Source organism: Schistocerca gregaria, chromosome 7 (assembly GCF_023897955.1).
Source record: "Schistocerca gregaria isolate iqSchGreg1 chromosome 7, iqSchGreg1.2, whole genome shotgun sequence".
Classification (NCBI taxonomy): Eukaryota; Metazoa; Arthropoda; class Insecta; order Orthoptera; family Acrididae; genus Schistocerca; species Schistocerca gregaria.
Window position 1 is genome coordinate 455,635,461 of NC_064926.1, and position 18,749 is coordinate 455,654,209.

General features: G+C 42.6%; 1 protein-coding gene across 1 annotated transcript in view; it reads left to right on the forward strand.

Moving 5' to 3' along the window:
• LOC126281795 (allatostatins) overlaps positions 1-18,749 on the forward strand; it is a 485,816-nt gene that overhangs the window by 65,668 nt on the left and 401,399 nt on the right. The gene's annotated exons all lie outside the window — the stretch shown is intronic.

Sequence of the window (18,749 nt, forward strand, 5' to 3'; positions counted from 1 at the left end):
TTCTCAGGGAAATGGGCAACAGGACGACGTCCTTGACAAATCGTGCCACTGGTGACACTCCCAGGACACTTAAACGTTTTCTAATGTCCTCGCAGGTTCATGATCGTTAGGTCTGGCATTGACGAGCACACCAGTGAATGAGACAGGCAGTTCCCGTGGTCGATGATGGTACGGTTCACGTAGGGAATCGCTAGCTGGAAGAAAAGTTCACAACCTAGCGAACGTCGTCATGAGCTTGCACAACAAGTTCAGTAAATCAAAAAACATAAACACAGGCAAGGTCAATCACTCTACTATCAACAGAGTATATCGAAGGTTTCAAGGAGTAGCCAGAACTGCTGGTCACCTTCGGGGCCACGTTGTTTATGGACACTGTCACGTCAGTGGACGGGACGTGACATGGCCACAGCGGTAGCGGCCTGTACAGGAGCAAGCTGCGGTGGTGGTATGAAGTCTGAATGTCTCTGGCCTTTCCTCTGCAATGAGGTGACAAAAGTCATGGGACACCTCCTAATATCGTGTCGGACCTTCTTTTGTCAACGTAGCGCGGAAACTAGACGTGGGATGAACTGCACGGAAATCTCTTTGAGGAAATGCCATGTTGCCTCTACTGCTGTCCGTTACTGCGAAAGTGTTGCCGGTGTAGGATTTTGTGCACGAATTCACTTCTCGATGATTATCCATTAATATTAAATGGAAGTCCTGTCGGGCGACCTGAGTGGTCGAATCATTCGCTCAAATTGTCCAGAATATTCTTCAAACACGAAGAATTGTAGCCCAGTTATTTGGCACATTGTCATACATTAAAATTCCATCGTTGTTTGGAAACATAAAGTCCATGAATGGCAGAAAATGGTCTCAAAGTAGGCGGAAATTAGCACTTCCCGACTATGATCGGTTCAGTTGGACCAAAGGACCCAGTCCATTCCAATGAAACGCAGCCAACACCATTATGGAGTCACCACCAGCTTGCACATTGCCTTGTTGACAACATGGGTCTATGGCTTCGTGGGGTATCTCTTGCCAACTGAAATCGGGACTCATCTGACCACGTCACGATTTTCCAGCCGTCTAGGGTCAAACTGATATGGTCATGATCCCAGGAGAGCCGCTGTAAGCGATGTCGTGTTGTTAGCAAAAACACTCGCGTCGGTCGTCTGCAGCAATACCCCATTAACGCCGAATTTCGCGGCATGCACTAACAGATACGTCCAACAATGATTTCTGCAGTTAATTCACACAGTGTTGCTTGTATATTAGGACTGACAACTCCAAGCAAACGTCGCTGCTCTCAGTATTAACTGAAGGCCGTCGGCCACTGTCCTGTCCGTGGTGGTATTCTTGGCACACTCTTGACACGGTGGATCGCGTATTACTGAATTCCCTAACGATTCCCGAAACGGAATCTCCCATGTGTCTAACTCCAACTATGATTCCGCTTTCAAAATTTGTTAATTCCCGTCGTGCGGCCATAATCATGTCGGAAAAATCCGCCAATCCACTGCTCATTTATACCTTCTGTACCTGGGAAAAGAATCCGAATGACTGTCGGATACCAAACTGCTAGTAGAGTGTTTTGAGACTGTTGCGATGGTTTATGGTGTGCGTTTTCCAACCCTGTAGTCGTATCTTAGACTCCGTAGATAATCGTTGGATTGATACAGAACGCTAATTACTAGTGTATGATTAATGAAAGTTCAACCCTATCGCATAACTCAATAATACACTGAAGGTTGTTTATATATAGACGGACAATATATGGTAGCGCAGGTAATTATTTCGGGTCGGACAATAAACGATTCCGATTAAATTAGCAAATCACTATGTGACGTAAAGAATTTGAGGATAATTCCGGACTGAACACACAACTGCAGCCAGAAAAATTATGTCCGTATCATTTCATTCATTACAGGAATATAAAAAAAGTATTTACTCTTGATCTTAAAACGAAACTAATAGAGTCACTAATACTCTCTGTCCTTGATTACGATGATCCTACTCTCCAAAAACTTTCGTATGAGAACTCACTTCCACTGGAACTGGCGATAAATCCTTGTGTGCGATATACTTGTCATGTGTGCTATTTCGACCATATCACTCCTACCTAAGAACAATTATCATAAACGTAGAGAATATCATACCCTGTGATCGCTGTATCGCCTTCTCAGCCATTGCGCTCCTTCCTATTTATGTTCAACCATTACACTAATATACAAACAACACAGCTAAAATAATGGTTCAAATGGCTCTGAGAACTATGGGACTTAACATCTGAGGTCATCAGTACCCTAGAACTTAGAACTACTTAAACCTAACTAACCTAAGGACAGCACACACATCCATGCCCGAGGCAGGATTCGAACGTGCGATCGTAGTGGTCCCGCGGTTTCGAACCAAAGCGCCTAGAACCGCTCGGCCACATCGGCCGGCAGCTGAAATACTTATTCCCAACAAAGCAAAATCCTCTCTGTACCACTACACAACTCTGCCATGTTATCTGAATCATTCTCTGTATCAGAAACCCGACGCTGGAATAATCTTCCTCAAAATTATAGAGGAACCGCATGTTTTTCAAATTTCCACAGACAGCTGACGTCCCACCTACTTTCACAATAGCCACCTCGTCTTGCAACTCACTCTCCTTAACTCTCCCTTCCCTATCACTTTTCCCTTCCCTTATCTACAGAGTTATCTATTGAAATTCTCTTCTTTCCAAGCAACCATTATCACTTTCATTTCTCCCTCTCCTCTTCCATTATTCCATCTAATTCTTCTAATACCAAACAAGGCTTCATGAGTGCTAATTAATATAATTCTTGCTGCCTCCATTATTTTATTATTATTATTATTATTATTATTATTAGTTTTACTAATATTATTATTGCAAATTATTATTTTCATTAATAATACAAATTATTATTATTGAACGTTGTACAATAATTAATTAATATTACTCTTATTTTCTCCATTGTTTATCATTATTATTATTATCAATTATTGTTCTTATTAATAATTGAAATTATTATTATTGTGATTCTTATGTATTACTTTTCTTGCATGTATTGTTCCTGGTCTGATGTAAGGGAGGATCATATTGACCTAATATAGTCACGCTAAATAAGCAATAAATAAGTAAAATAAAATTAATAATTTGTCTCAGCCACAGCTCATCACAGAGCCACAACCACGAATAAAGCTTCGTCAGAAGATACGGAGATTCTGATGGAGGAGAAGGAACGTTTCAAAGTTTTGGGAAGATGAGGTGAACAAGAAGACTACGCTAATTCGTGATTCTAAGCGATGTATAAAAGGCCAAATAAAATGTTAATTGCGGTCTTCTGTTCTAGATCTAGTTTGATCCAGCTCTCCTCGCTAGTCCATCCCTTGTAAGCCTCTTCATCTCTACATAACTACCGCAGGCTACATCCATTTCAGTCTGTTCACTGTATCGAAGGCTTCGTATTCAATGTTTGCCTCCCACGATTCCTTTACTTATCAAGTTGATGATTTGTTGATGCCTCAGGACATTTCCTATCAACGGATCACTTCGCTTATTCAAGTTCTAACTGCCATAAATTGCTTGTCTCCCCAATTTCATGTAGTGTATTAGTTATGGATCACCATTCTTCTGTACCACCACATTTCAAAGCCTTTCCTTCACTTCTTGTCCGTGCTCTTATCGTGCTCGTTTCACTTCAGGACAAGGCCGTGTTCCAGAGAAACAATTCATAAAAGACTTCCTAACACTTAAATTCATATTCACGTTCATGTTAACCACATTCTCTTTTGCAGAAACGCTATTCTTGATACAGCCAGGCGGCCTTTTAGATCCTCTCTGAGGCGCCACGTCACGGATTGCGCGTCCTCTCCCGCCGGAGGTTAGAGTTCTCCCACGGTCATGGATGTGATTGTTGTCCTTAGCTTTAAGTTAGTTTAAGTAGTGTGTAAGTCTAGGAACCGATGACCTCAGCAGTTTGGTCCCTTAGTAATTCACACACATTTGAAGACATAGATCCTTTCTCCTTCTGGCATCGCCAGTTGGTTTGCTGACCAAAAAGCAGAAGTCATCTATTTCTTTGTACCTCAATTCGTAACATTATTTCCTCGTCATCCCCTGACTGATATCGACTACATTCCATTATACTTCTTTTTCTTTCGTAGAGTTTCATCTTATGATTTCTCCTCGGTTTCCTTTCCTGCTTGTTCAACGTACTGTGAATTACATCGAAGCAAGGCTATCACTATGTACTCCCTTCTCAACTACTGCATCGTTTTCATGTCCGTCGACTCTTGATTTGTAGCTGCTGTCAAGTTCCTGTACAAGTTGTAGACAACTTTTCGCTTTATCTATTTCAGCACTAGTGCCTTCAGAATTTCGTTGAGTGTTTTCCAGTCAAAAAAGCCAAAAGCTTTCTCTACATCTACAAATGATGGAAAGATCGGTTTGCCATCCTCCAACTTATCTTCTGAGATAAATCTTATGATCAGTATTGTTTCGTGTGATTCTGAAATTTACAGGAACCCGAACTGATATTCCCCGATGTCGGCTTTCACCAATTTTTCCAATCTTCTGCAAATCTTAATTAGCAGCCATGATTTACTACACTAAAAGTTCGGTAATATCCATAACTGCCAGGACACGTGTTCTTTAAAGCAAATTGTTATGTTATTCTTGAAGCCTATGAGTATTTCACCTGTGTTATATCCCTCACCAGGTGGAATAGTATTGCGATGGCTGGCTCTCACTTGTATCTCCAAAATTCTGATGGGATGTCATCTACACCAGAGGCCTTAGTCCCAGTGCTCTGTCCAATTTTGTCTCAATCCATCATCATCTACTTCATCTTCCCTTTCTATAACTTCGACTTCATTCCCCTTGCATCTGGAGGTTATAATTAAAGTGCAACTACTCACGTAATTCCAGTGTGGACTGTAATTATTGAATGGCAGCAGTACGTGGCAGACATGCTAATGCGTTGCTGCGGACCCGATTCACGGTGGAAAACAAATTAGTTTCTGTTGTGACCACGAGGTGCGAATCTGGGCCGGCCGCAGTGGCCATGCGGTTCTGGGCGCTATAGTCTGGAGTCGAGCGACCGCTCCGGTCGCAGATTCGAATCCTGCCTCGGTCATGGATGTGTGTGATGTCCTTAGGTTAGTTAGGTTTAATTAGTTCTAAGTTCTAGGTGACTGATGACCTCAGAAGTTAAGTCGCATAGTGCTCAGAGCCATTTTTTTGCAAATCTGGCATTGCGCACTGTCTGTATGACGGTATGACATCCAAGCTGTCATTTGACAAGCCACAGCGCGAGGAACAGTATGGCTATCGAGAAGAGAGACCGTACACTGTTCGTGAAACTGTTTCATGTGAATGGCAGCAATTACAGGTCCGTATTGAGAGACTATCGCCGACTGAAGTGTCTGAAACTGTCCTGACATCATTAAATGGTTAGAAAGAAGAAGATAATTACATTTGAAAACACAAATAAGCATGGTGTGGCACCTGGAAGACGGAGGTTATTGACGAGGTTGCTGTTGCAGTAGCTGACCATACAGCACGTACCCCATGCAGATCTCGTTGTGCTTTTGCTTGTGCAGTGCCACGAGAATTGTCCATTCTATGGTAACCAGTGGCAACGCTTTGCGATCTATTTCACACTCCTACTTGCACAAGGTCCAGACAGTGCAGCAACTGAAACCTTATGATCTACAACAACGAGACACATATACAGAAGTGCCGAATTTGGAGTATTGCTAAACGACGTGCTGTGTACGAAGAGCCGTAGCACTGGCCCTGCGGATTCACTAATAGATTCATTCTCGGCCCGTTCTTCATTGAAAGGAATAGACCCATTCGGCCATTCAGGCGTACCTTCACGTCTGGATGCTGTCGAGGCCTCCTGGTAAAACATGTAGTTCCTGCTTCGGAACAGCGCAGGTCTGTGGAAACCACTGTTTTCTTGCAAGATGGGACAACACGTCATGATTGCGTAATGCAGTCTTCCGCGAACGTGTTGCCTCCAGACGTTTCCTAGATGCACGGTTTGCAACATCACGTAATCTGAAATATGTGAGTTTTATGCTATTTTGTCTAAAACTGACATGGTGAGACCGTGGCTGTGTACAATAAATGTAGGTTAATTCTTACAAAGAAGAAAACAGCAACCAGCCACTATTAATACTACTATTTATTTAGGTAAATAGCGCCGTTACCGGTTTCGAACTGGCAAGTTCATCATCAGACGGCTGTTCACATGATTTTCAAGATACACTTTACATTATCGTCCGTTTGCGATTTTTATTATTTCACTGTGGCGATGTATTTTTGGTGTGTTGTTGCCGTCGAAAAATCCGCGTGGTTTTGTTGTGAAGTTGCAGGATTGTATTTTTCGAATATTCCAAAATATATCCAGCACTTATGCTATTTGGACATCAATCTGCAATCTTGTGATAACTTCACATGTGACAAATTCTTTTTGGTGTGTGTGTGTGTGTGTGTGTGTGTGTGTGTGTGTGTGTGTGTGTGTGGTGCTTTGCACAATATGATGATGAACAAATTGCGTAAGTTGTGGATATATTTTGGAATATTCGAAAAATACAATCCTGCAACTTAGCAAGAAAACCGCGCGGAACTTTCGACGGCAACAACACACCAAAAATACTTCGCCACAGTGGAATAATAAAAATCAGAAACGGACGATAATGTAAAGTTTATCTTAAAAATTATGTGAACAGCCGTCTGATGATAAACTTGCGAGTTAGAAACCGGTAACGACGCTATTTACCTAAATAAATAGCAGTATTAATAGTGGCTGGTTGCTGTTTTCTTCCTTGTAATAATTAACGTACATTTTATGTGAGTTTTAGCTCTGGCGGAATCTAAAAGAACGCATTTACCAGGGACGCTTTCGGTCTTTTCCTAACCTAAAGGCCAGTATAAAAAAAGACGTTGCTCATACTACACCGGAACTGCTGCCAGCAACTGCCGATCATGTTGTTTAACGGACGCAGCATCTCTTCGACGTCTCCTGTGCTCATACAAAACAAATTGTGTAAGTGGCGGTTAGGAATAAAATCAACATTATGCCCTTATCACTTGTCTGATCTTTCCTGCCGACGTCCCATTCGCAGTCCATTACATATGGAAACATTTATATACGCCTTTCTTAGATTTGCACCTGGTGGCCAAAATTGGAACTACTTTCTCTTCTAACGGAACTCGGTTCCGCATTAACGCATTAGAATATCTGTCAAGTTTCGATGCCGTACGATAAATACAGCGGACACTAGCTTCATTTTAATTATAACCACCCACCACATAAGAAGCGCATTTTTACAAAAGAGGAAATGGTTTACATTTTTATGTGAAGAAGCTCTTGCCATCTTAGGAGAACTGCGCCACTTTCGTTCCTTTCGGCTTCTCAGCGGCTCGCCGTCTCGCTGATGTGACCGGCTGCAAAGCGACGCCTGCGGAACCAAGTGCGCCGTGCGATGCCGGATCGCACTGCAAAGCGAACTGAGAGCAGACTCCGGCCAATTCCGGCGCTCGCCAGCTCGGCTCGGTCGATCTGGCGAGACACTTGCTGGCACTGTTGGTGTTGGCCGCTCCCGGAAGCCGGAGCGGAGGCGGCATTTTAATCAGCCGGAGTGGCGCCCCGCTGCTGGGTGCCAGGCTAGCTGCCGGCTGATGGCCGCTGCCTGCGTACCGCCCCCGCCTCCGTGGGCGTCTCCCCTTGTTCCCCGCTGCTCGTTGCATTTACCTGTACCCGGAGACGAGCGAACTGGGAACTGAAAGGGGGACTTTCAAAAATGCCAGAAGCCTCGGGGTTAATCGCTCCCATGTGTATAAGGTCGCAGCAACTCTGGGCCTCGTCCTCTCTTGTTACGTGTAGTACCGAGATGCAAGCAAGTAATCAGTGCGGCACGAAATTCGACAACAAGGCTCCTACATTCTGCGTTAGGGATGCTCCAAAAGCGCCCTATCGCATTTGAAAGCTCATGTGAAGACCACAACGAGATCATTGCGACGGCAGCGGTAATATACAAGGTGTTTCAAAATGAATGTTCGGTTTTTTAGGTTTTGTAGCATTTATTTACATTTAACTTAGAATTCTAAATAATACATCAAATGAAGATCAAGCGTTCAGTCTGAGCACCTTTCGTCACACATCGAGTCTTCAAGCAACTTCAAAGATGGTTCAAATAGCTCTGAGCACTATGGGACTTAACATCTGAGGTCACCAGTCCCCTAGAACTTAGAACTACTGAAACCTAACTAACCTAAGGACATCACACACATCCTTGCCCGAGGCAGCATTTGAACCTGCGACCGTAGCGGTCGCGCGGTTCCAGACTGAAGCGCCTAGAACCGCTCGGCAACAACTGCCGGCTTTCAGGCGAGTTCTTCCCAAATCTTGATCAGTGTCTGGAGTTACTGTTACAACACTGCTGTTTCTAAAGTCGTGTAGATCAGCTGGTAGCGGAGGCACATACTCATACACATGATCCCTTACGACCCCTAAAGGTAAATATCGTATGGCGTCAGATTGCGTATGAACGTAGAGATCGTTCAAAACAAATTCTGTCATCCGGCCACTTGTGGCCAGTTCAGCAATCGGAGCAAACTCGTTTAACCAGTGGCGTATTGAGGTCCATAAACGTTCCGCCGGCATATGTGACAAAAACCCTCAATGTAGGGTAGTGTCGTTGCGACTGTACCATCTCGTGGGGATATGCCAAACCCAATTTTGTGACAGCTCCAAAACCCAAGGTCCTCGGCGGTACTTTTGGGGCAGCCACCACAGATTGTGTAAAGCGTGAGTAGTGACCAGGGTGTAGCTATGTCTGTTGGCCGAAAAATAATTAATGACAAGAATTGCGCCATCTAGAATGAAGAGATAACTTATCTTTATTTCTGACGAAACGCGCACCAGCAATACAAGTCCAAGTAATATCCAAGAGTAATCCGTGTATTGAGCCTAGTCGAATATAATAGAAAATATCTCACTGCAATAGCTGCGCTATAAACTCCACGAAAGGCTACCAATAGACAATCGACAATAGACTGTCCGTCTCGGGGCCAGCGCTCCTCCTTATATGCAAAAGGCAGAGGGCCTGCGGACCCGAGCTCAGCCATAGCGCGACCTCTTCCATCGGCGGCAACGCCCTGAGACTCCGACGGCCGCGGCAGGATCTGTGGCCAGCGATGTCACGGTCAGGGCGCGCGTGCGCGAGTTGAGTGGGCGGTTGGGTCCGTGGATACAGCGCACAAGATTCGCACATTATGTCTATTCAGCTTTCCACTTAGATGAAATGTCGACTCATCACTGAAGACAACAAGATCTGGAAAACGTTCATCGCTGTGCACCAACATTTCGTTTGTAAAGTAGGCACGTAAATTGTTGTCTGTAGGGTTCAGAAACTGTAAGGTGGTTGTTGTAAGTTTTGTATCCCGTCTGGATAGGCGGTTCGTGGGTCTGCTCCTGTGAACAGCTTCTGTAATACAGGCCGAGAGTGAAGGAAGCGAATAGGAGCAGGACAGGTGAAGCACTTCGGTAATGCATGTAACTTTATTAAAAACACAAGAAAATATCAAATGTATCCACAACTTTGGCTAGGATGAGCACGTAGGTGTGAAGCCCTAGTCCATGTCTAATCCTGTGAAGTTAGGATGATTGTTCTGTATAATCTCAAAACTAACGAATACTCGTTGCTGTCCAAACTTTAACTGAACGTAGCTAATACAAAGTCTCAATAGCAAGCTAGCCCACTCGGTAGTAGAAGCGATATTTTCAGGCCGTCTGCTCTTGATGAAATCGGGCAAAATCAAGACGACACTCGCCGAGCTCCACAGCGTCGGCCAGAGGGCGCTGTGGTCGGCTTAGTTAGTCTTCTCTCGTAGTGCCAACTTGCGAGAGCGTGCACCTACGTCGTGGCATCGTAACTATCGACGCCACAGTAAGCGCCTCTTAAGTGTCTCCACACCGACGTTACTAGAATTACTTATTCACAACAATTCCGAACTGTTTTGGGTGAAGACTAACTCACTCAACACGTTTTTCAGCCATACCTGGTCTTTCCATATTCTTTCCTTTGCGCACGGGTATACAAAAAAAAAAACTGTTGGAGTTGTTCTTTCAGTTTATATATTATTTATTACTGTAAAGTGAATGTAATAAATGTTGCCAATCCTTAAGACCCTTATATTCATTTTGAAATACCCTGTATTCCTGCTTTGAAAAAAAAAGCGTTAGACGGACAAATGTGCAATTATTTTTTAACGACGTCGTTTTGCGAGTTTGTGCACTTTTTCCAATGTAGGTATTTCACCCCTGAAGTATTATTCTGGAATGCTTCTACAATACACCTCCCACAACCGCTTCATTTGTATCAAAACTTTTTCCATCCTTAAACATTTTCATTCGTAAGAGAAACTGTGACGCTTTCGCAGGATTTATCTAGAAAAAAGATTTGACAACGAAACATGATGTAAAAGATTCGAAAATCTCAGAAAAAAGTTACAAGCTATAGGGAAAGACGTGTAATACACACTTGTCTACAAAAGTTAAGAAAGAAAGTAACTTTTCCATTACGTTCTACGGCCAAGTAACATAACTCCATGAAACTTGAATCAAACGTAGTCAGAATTGCGGTAGTAGACAAGATAACTGAGATAAAGACGCAATGCGACGAGAAGAAACCACCTATTTCTTCGAGGACGATAATTACGCTGCAGTTGCCGCGATTAATGATGGCTCTCTGATCATTACAAAACGCCGTACATGTTTCTTTCTAGGGTGTGTTATCACCACAGACGGCAATGAATGCTTGCGTCGTGCTTCGACGCTAGCAACAAGATTGATAAGATAGTGCTGGGATGTACCGTTCCTCCACCAGCGCTCTTAACAACCGCTGGATGGATTTTGGTGGATGTGGACGAGCTTCAATTTGTCTCATAAACTCAGCCCGCATGTGTACAGTGGGATTGTTGTGGTAACGGGCAAGTCAGTCCACTCGCCAAATATCTTCTCGTTCCAAGAACCTCTCCACCGGCACTGTTCGATGCGGTTGCGCTCTGTAATCCACAAAAATGAAATCAGCTCTGAATGCATCCCTTCTCAGCCTCATCGTTAAGTTATACAAGGCCAAAAAACGTTTACCGATGAGTGTAGCGTTCTCAAAGATTTGTAGGTCAGTACACCAGTGCAGCGTCACGCCTCCCGGCACCATAACACCGGACCACCAAAACAATCATGTCCTATAATGTTACAGAGTCCATTACGAGCTCCAACTCCTCGACACTTGAAGGTACGTTCAGGATCACAACTCAGACTGCAATTGCTCTCTTTCGAGAGGAGAACTCGGCCCACTTCTCTTGGTACCATGGCGAATAATTATGCAGGAGTGTGTTTGTCAACAGAACAGAACGTACTGGTTGCTGGGCAAAGAGGACGCCCTTCCCCCTCCAGTTGTCGTGCTCTACTGTAACGTGAGGTTGTGTGCTGTTAAATGTGGTTGCAATTCCAGCCGCTATTAGTGCCTGTTGCTCAATGTAGCTGTCATCTGCTGCTGTAGTTGACCGCGTACGATCACCTACTCTTCTTCGGTCAGCAATGCCCGTGGCTCAGAACGCTCCCCACGAACGTGGTCAGTGCCGTGAGCAGTACCAAACTCCTGGCCTGCACTCGTCAGACTTCGTGCTTCTTCCAGTTACCCGGTGATTCTTCCCCGTGTGAAGCCATTCGAATGTTGTTTTCGGGCCTTGTTGCAATGGTAACACCACCACAGTGCAACTGTAACTCCTCACTGACTGAACCACTTTGTCGTCTCCCGTCCCTCCATGCGGCACCAGCCCACTTTGGCACCTCTGTCACTGTGACCTTACGCCATGTGCCGTCCAGCTTGTGCGCGAGTGGGACACCTCTGGCAACATTCTCCCACACTTTCGTTCGTTTCCACTGACTACTTAAAATGTCATCTCGAAACTTCCTGGCAGATTAAAACTTTGTGCCGGACCGAGACTCGAACTCGGAACCTTTGCCTTTCGCGGGGCAAGTGCTCTACCACCTGAGCTACCCAAGTCTCATTCTCGACTTTATCATCTCGTTCTTAAGTTTTACGGAACAATGTACAATGTACTAGCTTTTTACCCGCGACTGCACCAACAAACATGTATATCACATACTCGTATACTGCACACATATATGCCTTGTTCTCTGCTGCTTTAGGCAATAAGACTCTAAAGAAGATTTTGAATTGATTTCTGATATTCAACAACGTCTCATTAACTCTCCCCGAAAAGGGTTGACTCGGTGCAATGGTCATTCTCACAACCTGTTTCACACACTGAACAGCACAAATAAGAGACAATCGCATTTCACGTCTTCAAAAGTATGCAATTCAACTAAACAGAGGAAAGGAATACCATCAGGTCGTTTTAGGACATTTTCATGTATCACCGACTTCTCAATCGCATCCACCTCCTAGTAGGTGCATCTTACTCCCACAGTACTTTCATACAAAATGATTTGCTATGTAGATACCACATTTGGTTGAAATTCCTCAAGGCGTCCCCGAGTTATGCTTTTACGTCGCCTCTTTTCACCGCCGCCGCCCTCTGCTGTAAGGGTGCTAGGAGAATTTTATTGTCACAATTTTTCAGGATTGCAAGTAATATGTGTGTTCAGTTTGACAGAAACTGCTTGAGACATTACGGAGGTGTCGCAGGCTCTTTCTGCAGCTAGTAATTTACACACATTGCTCCTGTATGGGGTGCAATCTGCCAAATTCAGAACTTGTGCAGGAACTGCAGTGCGACACCTTCGTTATGTCTCTTTGTCATCCATATGAAGAAACAAGAAGTCTTGGTTGCAGTGTTTAAACTTTTTCTTACTTCCAAATCATGCGTTTCACCTTTATCTAGGCATCTTCGGACTGGATGACATTTGGTAGCAATGGGTACATGAGATGTTGTTGTTGTTGTGGTCTTCAGTCCTGAGACTGGTTTGATGCAGCTCTCCATGCTACCCTATCCTGTGCAAGCTTCTTCATCTCCCAGTACTTACTGCAACCCACATCCTTCTGAATCTGCTTAGTGTATTCATCTCTTGGTCTCCCTCTACGATTTTTACCCTCCACGGTGCCCTCCAGTGCTAAAGTTGTGATACCTTGATGTCTCAGAACATGTCCTACTAACCGGTCCCTTCTTTTTGTCAAGTTGTGCCACATACTCCTCTTCTCCCCAATTCTATTCAATACTTCATCATTAGTTATGTGATCTACCCATCTAATCTTCAGCAATCTTCTTTAGCACCACATTTCGAAAGCTTCTATTCTCTTCTTGTCTAAACTATTTATCGTCCATGTTTCACTTCTATACATGGCTACACTCCATACAAATACTTTCAGAAACGAATTCCTGACACTTAAATCTATACTCGATGTTAACAAATTTCTCTTCTTCAGAAGCGCTTTCCTTGCCGTTGCCTGTCTACATTTTATATTTTCTCTACTACTTTAAGTGTCTCATTTCCTAATCTAATTTTCTGAGCATCACCCGTCTTAATTCGACCACATTCCATTATCCTCGTTTTGCTTTATATCCTCCTTTCAAGACACTGTCCATTCCATTCAACTGCTCTTCCAAGTCCTTTGCTGTCTCTGATACAATTAAAATGTCATCGTCGAACCTCAAAGTTTTTATTTCTTCTCCATGGATTTTAATGCCTACTCCGGATTTTTATTTTGTTTCCTTTACTGCTTGCTCAATATACAGATTAAATAACATCGGGGAGAGGCTACAACCCTGTCTCACTCCCTTCCCAACCACTGCTTCCCTTTCATGCCCCTCGACTCTTATAACAGCCATCTGGTTTCTGTACAAATTTTAAATAGCCTTTCGCTCCCTATATTTTACCCCTGCCACCTTTAAAATTTGAAAGAGAAAATTCCATCCAGTACATGAGACACCGCGCATAAAAAGATCCCAGGGGGTAACTGCCCCTTATCGAAGCTTTAATAACACTGAACAGTGTCTACAATGCGGCAAGTGACAGTCCAATACAAAACAAACGGGATGAGGCCTACAGCTGATCTATGAACTACGAAATGAAATAAATATGCGTACTTTGGAAAATTTGTATTTTAACTCTTCAATCATCGGAATAACAAAATGTGACATTCATTTGCTCCCTCATGCTGCCATTTTCAACTACAGTTTCTGCTTTCTACCGCAACACAAACAAGACTTGCTTCCATTACTCCACAGCTTCAGGCCAAATGCCTAGGACAAAGTACAAGAATGAAATAACGAACTTTATTCGAGGGTAGTTTTGTAGGAAGTTTTTTGATTTCTAAATTGTAATTACAGATATCCGCCAATATCGAAGAATTCAGAATATGTCTCAGGCTTTATTACATCACCCCCAAAGTTTTCATGGCCCCCACGATTACGCCAATTGAAGACCAGGTGAATGTCCGTCACAGCATAGTACTGATGATGTTGATGCTTGGTTTGTGGGCCGCTCAACTGGGCGGTTATCAGCGCCCGTACAAATTCCGAACCTTTGCTCAGTCCATTCTCGCCACTTTCATGAATGATGATGAAATTATCAGGGCAGCACAAACACCCAGTCATACGAGGCAGGTGAAAATCCCTGATTCCACCGGGAATCGAACCCGGGACCCCGTGCTCGGGAAGCGAGAAAGCGACCGCGAGACCACGAGCTGCAGACAGCACAGTACTGCCCACACTGGCACCGACTGTGGCACGGTGCGTGCTTCGACAGCCAGTCGCCTGGGTGACTACGTATCCAGGACAAGACCATTAACCTCGCGTAACGAGAGACGAGATTCATCCGAACAGGCGACAGGTTTCTACTGACATGCCGCCTAACCTCTGATACCGTGCCTACTGATATCGTAACCGACGATGTCGTTGGGTCAATATGGGAATAAGTACGGCTTGTCTTCTACGGTGTCCCATTTTTATCAATGCACGTTGAACAGTGATCTCAGAAACCATTGCATCTTCACCAGCATCGTACTCAATGGCCGGACCTGCCACAGATTGACGCCTGTCTTGCTTTCCAGGATAGTGAACCCAGCAAAACCTGTTTTTTGGTGGGTACTTCAGTCCCCCGAATGACTGTAGAATCACATGAAGGAATGCGCACTAGGGGCTGCCATCAGTAGTTTTCGCCATTTTCTGGGTTTTGCTGCTGTTAAATACGAAGATGTGTTTCGAAACGCGTTTTTAAATGTTTCAAGTGCTACTAATTTGAGTACTGTATAACACATTAAAGTTATTTGCAATATAAACGATGTTCGGAAATTCTCGTTAAAAAACTTCTAGGACTTGTAGAGGGGAATCGCTGCTTAATATTCTGAACGGGAACCCATGTCCAGAAATGTACCGTTTCAGTTCTACGACGGTTTGAGTTCCTATGTGTAACTCGTTTGTATCTGATGAGGGAAAGAGAAAACTCTAAGTGTTGCTTGTCTTGATACGCAATAGGGTAGACAACATGGTGCGCACCGAGTTTCCGTCACGTCATTTTGTTTCAGCATGATTGTGCACCACCTGACTTCTCAAATGCGGTTCGGAGAAATCTCAACAAACGATGTGGTGGACGATGGATAGGCCGACGTGGTCCAACCAGGTGGCTGCTGTGATCACTGGATTTAACTCCTATGGATTATGTCTTGTGGTTTTTAGTTTACGAGACTCCTATAAAGAAAGAGGAAGATCTGCTAGCACGACTTCCGACCGTTACTCTAGAAACACCACGTGGTATGAAGAGTGTGTATCAAAACATGTACCGTAGGTACAATGTAAGAGCGTTGGTGGTCGCCACATGGAGCCACTGTTGTAATGCATCAGTACTGTTCTGTACGTACTGTATATTAGATTCTTTTTTGTTTTGAAATAACGTAAACACGTGATGTGTAAGTGTTAATACAAGCAAATTTAGTTAAATGATAAATCGATGTTTCGTTATGTTTCCTTTTGAAATTATACTTAGTAATTATATTGCGTCACTCTTCAGTCAACTCCTCAAACTGTCGTAGAATGGAAATGATATGTTTCCGGATATACATTCCTATTCAAAATATTATATACTCACTTCGCTCTATAAGTCCTAGAATCCTGTAACGAGAATTTCCGAACATCTTGTATTGTTGAATCTTCAGGTAAATAACTTTGTCGCGAGTAAAATGCTATATATTTTAGAACTATTTATATAATATTTGGACAGTTAAGCCATCCTCGTCCGTCATGCACCATCTTGTACCTTGAAAGACCAGTACTTCTTCTATCGTGCAACATTTGATATTTTCAAATGAACTGAGTTTCTTTAATATCCTAAGAATTTTACCTCTTTTGAAACGAGAAATTTGTGTTAGTTTCCAACAACTTTTATTTAAAAATAATTTAACTTTTACCTTGTGTTTGATAACATATGTATATAATTTGATCTTTCTTACTGATTATTAGTGTAGAGTAATAATGCTACAGATAGACAGTTAAACACCGTATTAACAAGATTTTCTCGAATGCAACACTTTTAAATTTCAAACATAATATTTGTTTTCAGGCAACCATGTTTTATCTTGTGACATGTTTCCACAAATGGGGAAACCTCATTTTTATGGACTAATTTTTGTAGTTTAAGAAAAATACTGCAGCTCTTAAAAAGTGAATGCCATAATTTAAAAATGGAATAATGAAGAAGTATTGAAGTCCTATTGCAGGGCTTGCTAGAGGCGAAAGTCTGAGAAGTATACGAAGGCACAAAACTCCCTCCTACAGCTCGTCATTATAGGGCACGTTATATACCCCTGATATACGATAAGCGTGTATGTATAAAAGGGTAATCTTCTTGAATATTTTTTATGGGTCCAAATTGCGTCCAAGAAAGGTATTGCAATATTCTTGGTTTTCCGATGCAGTATTACCATTACGATTTTTACGGATTCTATTTAACTGATTAATATTGACTTGGAGTATACATTCATCTTTTACTCGTATATACTTTTCACTACATTCCTAGATTTCAGCAGATAACTGAAATTATTTGCTGTTGATATATCTGTTAGTTATTTATGAGGTGTACATCATTCTGAGAATGTATTCAATATTTAAGACCTGCAACTGTACATTGTTTCATCGCCTCCTAAAGATCAAGTAATGTCATGGATAAGGTAATAAGGTGATGCCTAATAGAAAACATTTGCCTACAAACATTTTTCTCCACTATACGGTAATAATAAGTTCTACACGTAATATTTCAATGTGAAAGATACTGCTTTACTAGATTTTTGTGTTTATTACTATTCCAGTGTTCACAAATTATAACAAAGACGAGTTATTATATACCTGGAAGGGAAAACTAACTTAAAATCCAAATTCCATGTAATAATAAGGGGCCACAAATATTATTTCTGTCGTATATAATGCAGTGACACATTTAACTGTAGTTACATGGAGGTTTTCCTCATCCGTCCAGTCACGTATTCGTTCATAATAGTGAAATCCATTAATACAGCAATTTACCTCTACATAAATTAGCCACTGAATGCTCCTAAACCGGCATCATGTGTGTCACAAGCAATTAGCACTTTGTGACCAATTTACATTAAGCTTTTCTATTCAGATAGTTTGCAGCTAATTAGCTTTTCATCAGAGTATTGGTCTATCTCTCCCCATGTTTCTTCTTCCCCTTAACACCCTTCTCTCCCTCTCCCTCCCTCTCTCTCTCTCTCTCTCTCTCTCTCTCTCTCTCTCTCTCTCTCTCTCTCTTTCTCTCTTTTCTCTTCCAGACATACTACCATACACACAAAATGTACCAAATCCAAATCATTCGTGGTCCGCTTACAAAATCGTTTACAGTTCAGAGATTCGCTAGAAAGTGAACAAGCGATTATTTTGAGAAATACCTGCGATCTCAATTATCAAAAAAATGGCTCTGAGCACTATGGAACTTAACAGCTATGGTCATCAGTTGCCTAGAACTTAGAACTACTTAAACCTAACTAACCTAAGGACATCACACATAACCCAGTCATCACGAGGCAGACAAAATCTTTAACCCGCCGGGAATCGAACCCGGGAACCGGGGCGTGGGAAGAGAGAACGCTACCGCAATACCACGAGCTGCGGACTCTCGATTATCACTTACTAGCAGGTAAATACACTCACGTGGAAATTGCACGACTCATCCCAATAGGCAATCTCGTTTCTATATGTACCGAAATTTGTTGTTATTTCCTTCATTACTTAGGACATCCTACGATCTTTTCATTTTCTTGATTTTTTTCGCAACAAAACGTTTATTTATGCTATCCTTTTCTTGAAGTTCTATATGTCGATGGTTTTAATTATTTATTTGTTCATTTTCAGTTGCTTTTGTTCGTTTTTCCTTTGTTTTCAACGCCATTTTTATTAATCATTGTTTTGTGTGCAGCTCTGTCTCCATTTACGACTTGGAAAGAGAGGAAAATATTTCGTGAAGCGCATCTGTAGCCGTTAGATGATTCACTAAAATACTTAACTGATAAGAAAGGACTTCCAGAAACAATAGTGAATGAAAAAAATAGTGTTGTGGGTACGTTGTTGTGTACATAATCTACAGCTGATCCACATAGCGGTGTTTTCATCTAAGCTGACTCTTCAAACTACTAAATGTGGTGCGACTCCGCGCCTCCCACAAACCTTTTGAGTGGAGACCGCTTCAGCGACTTCTTAATTA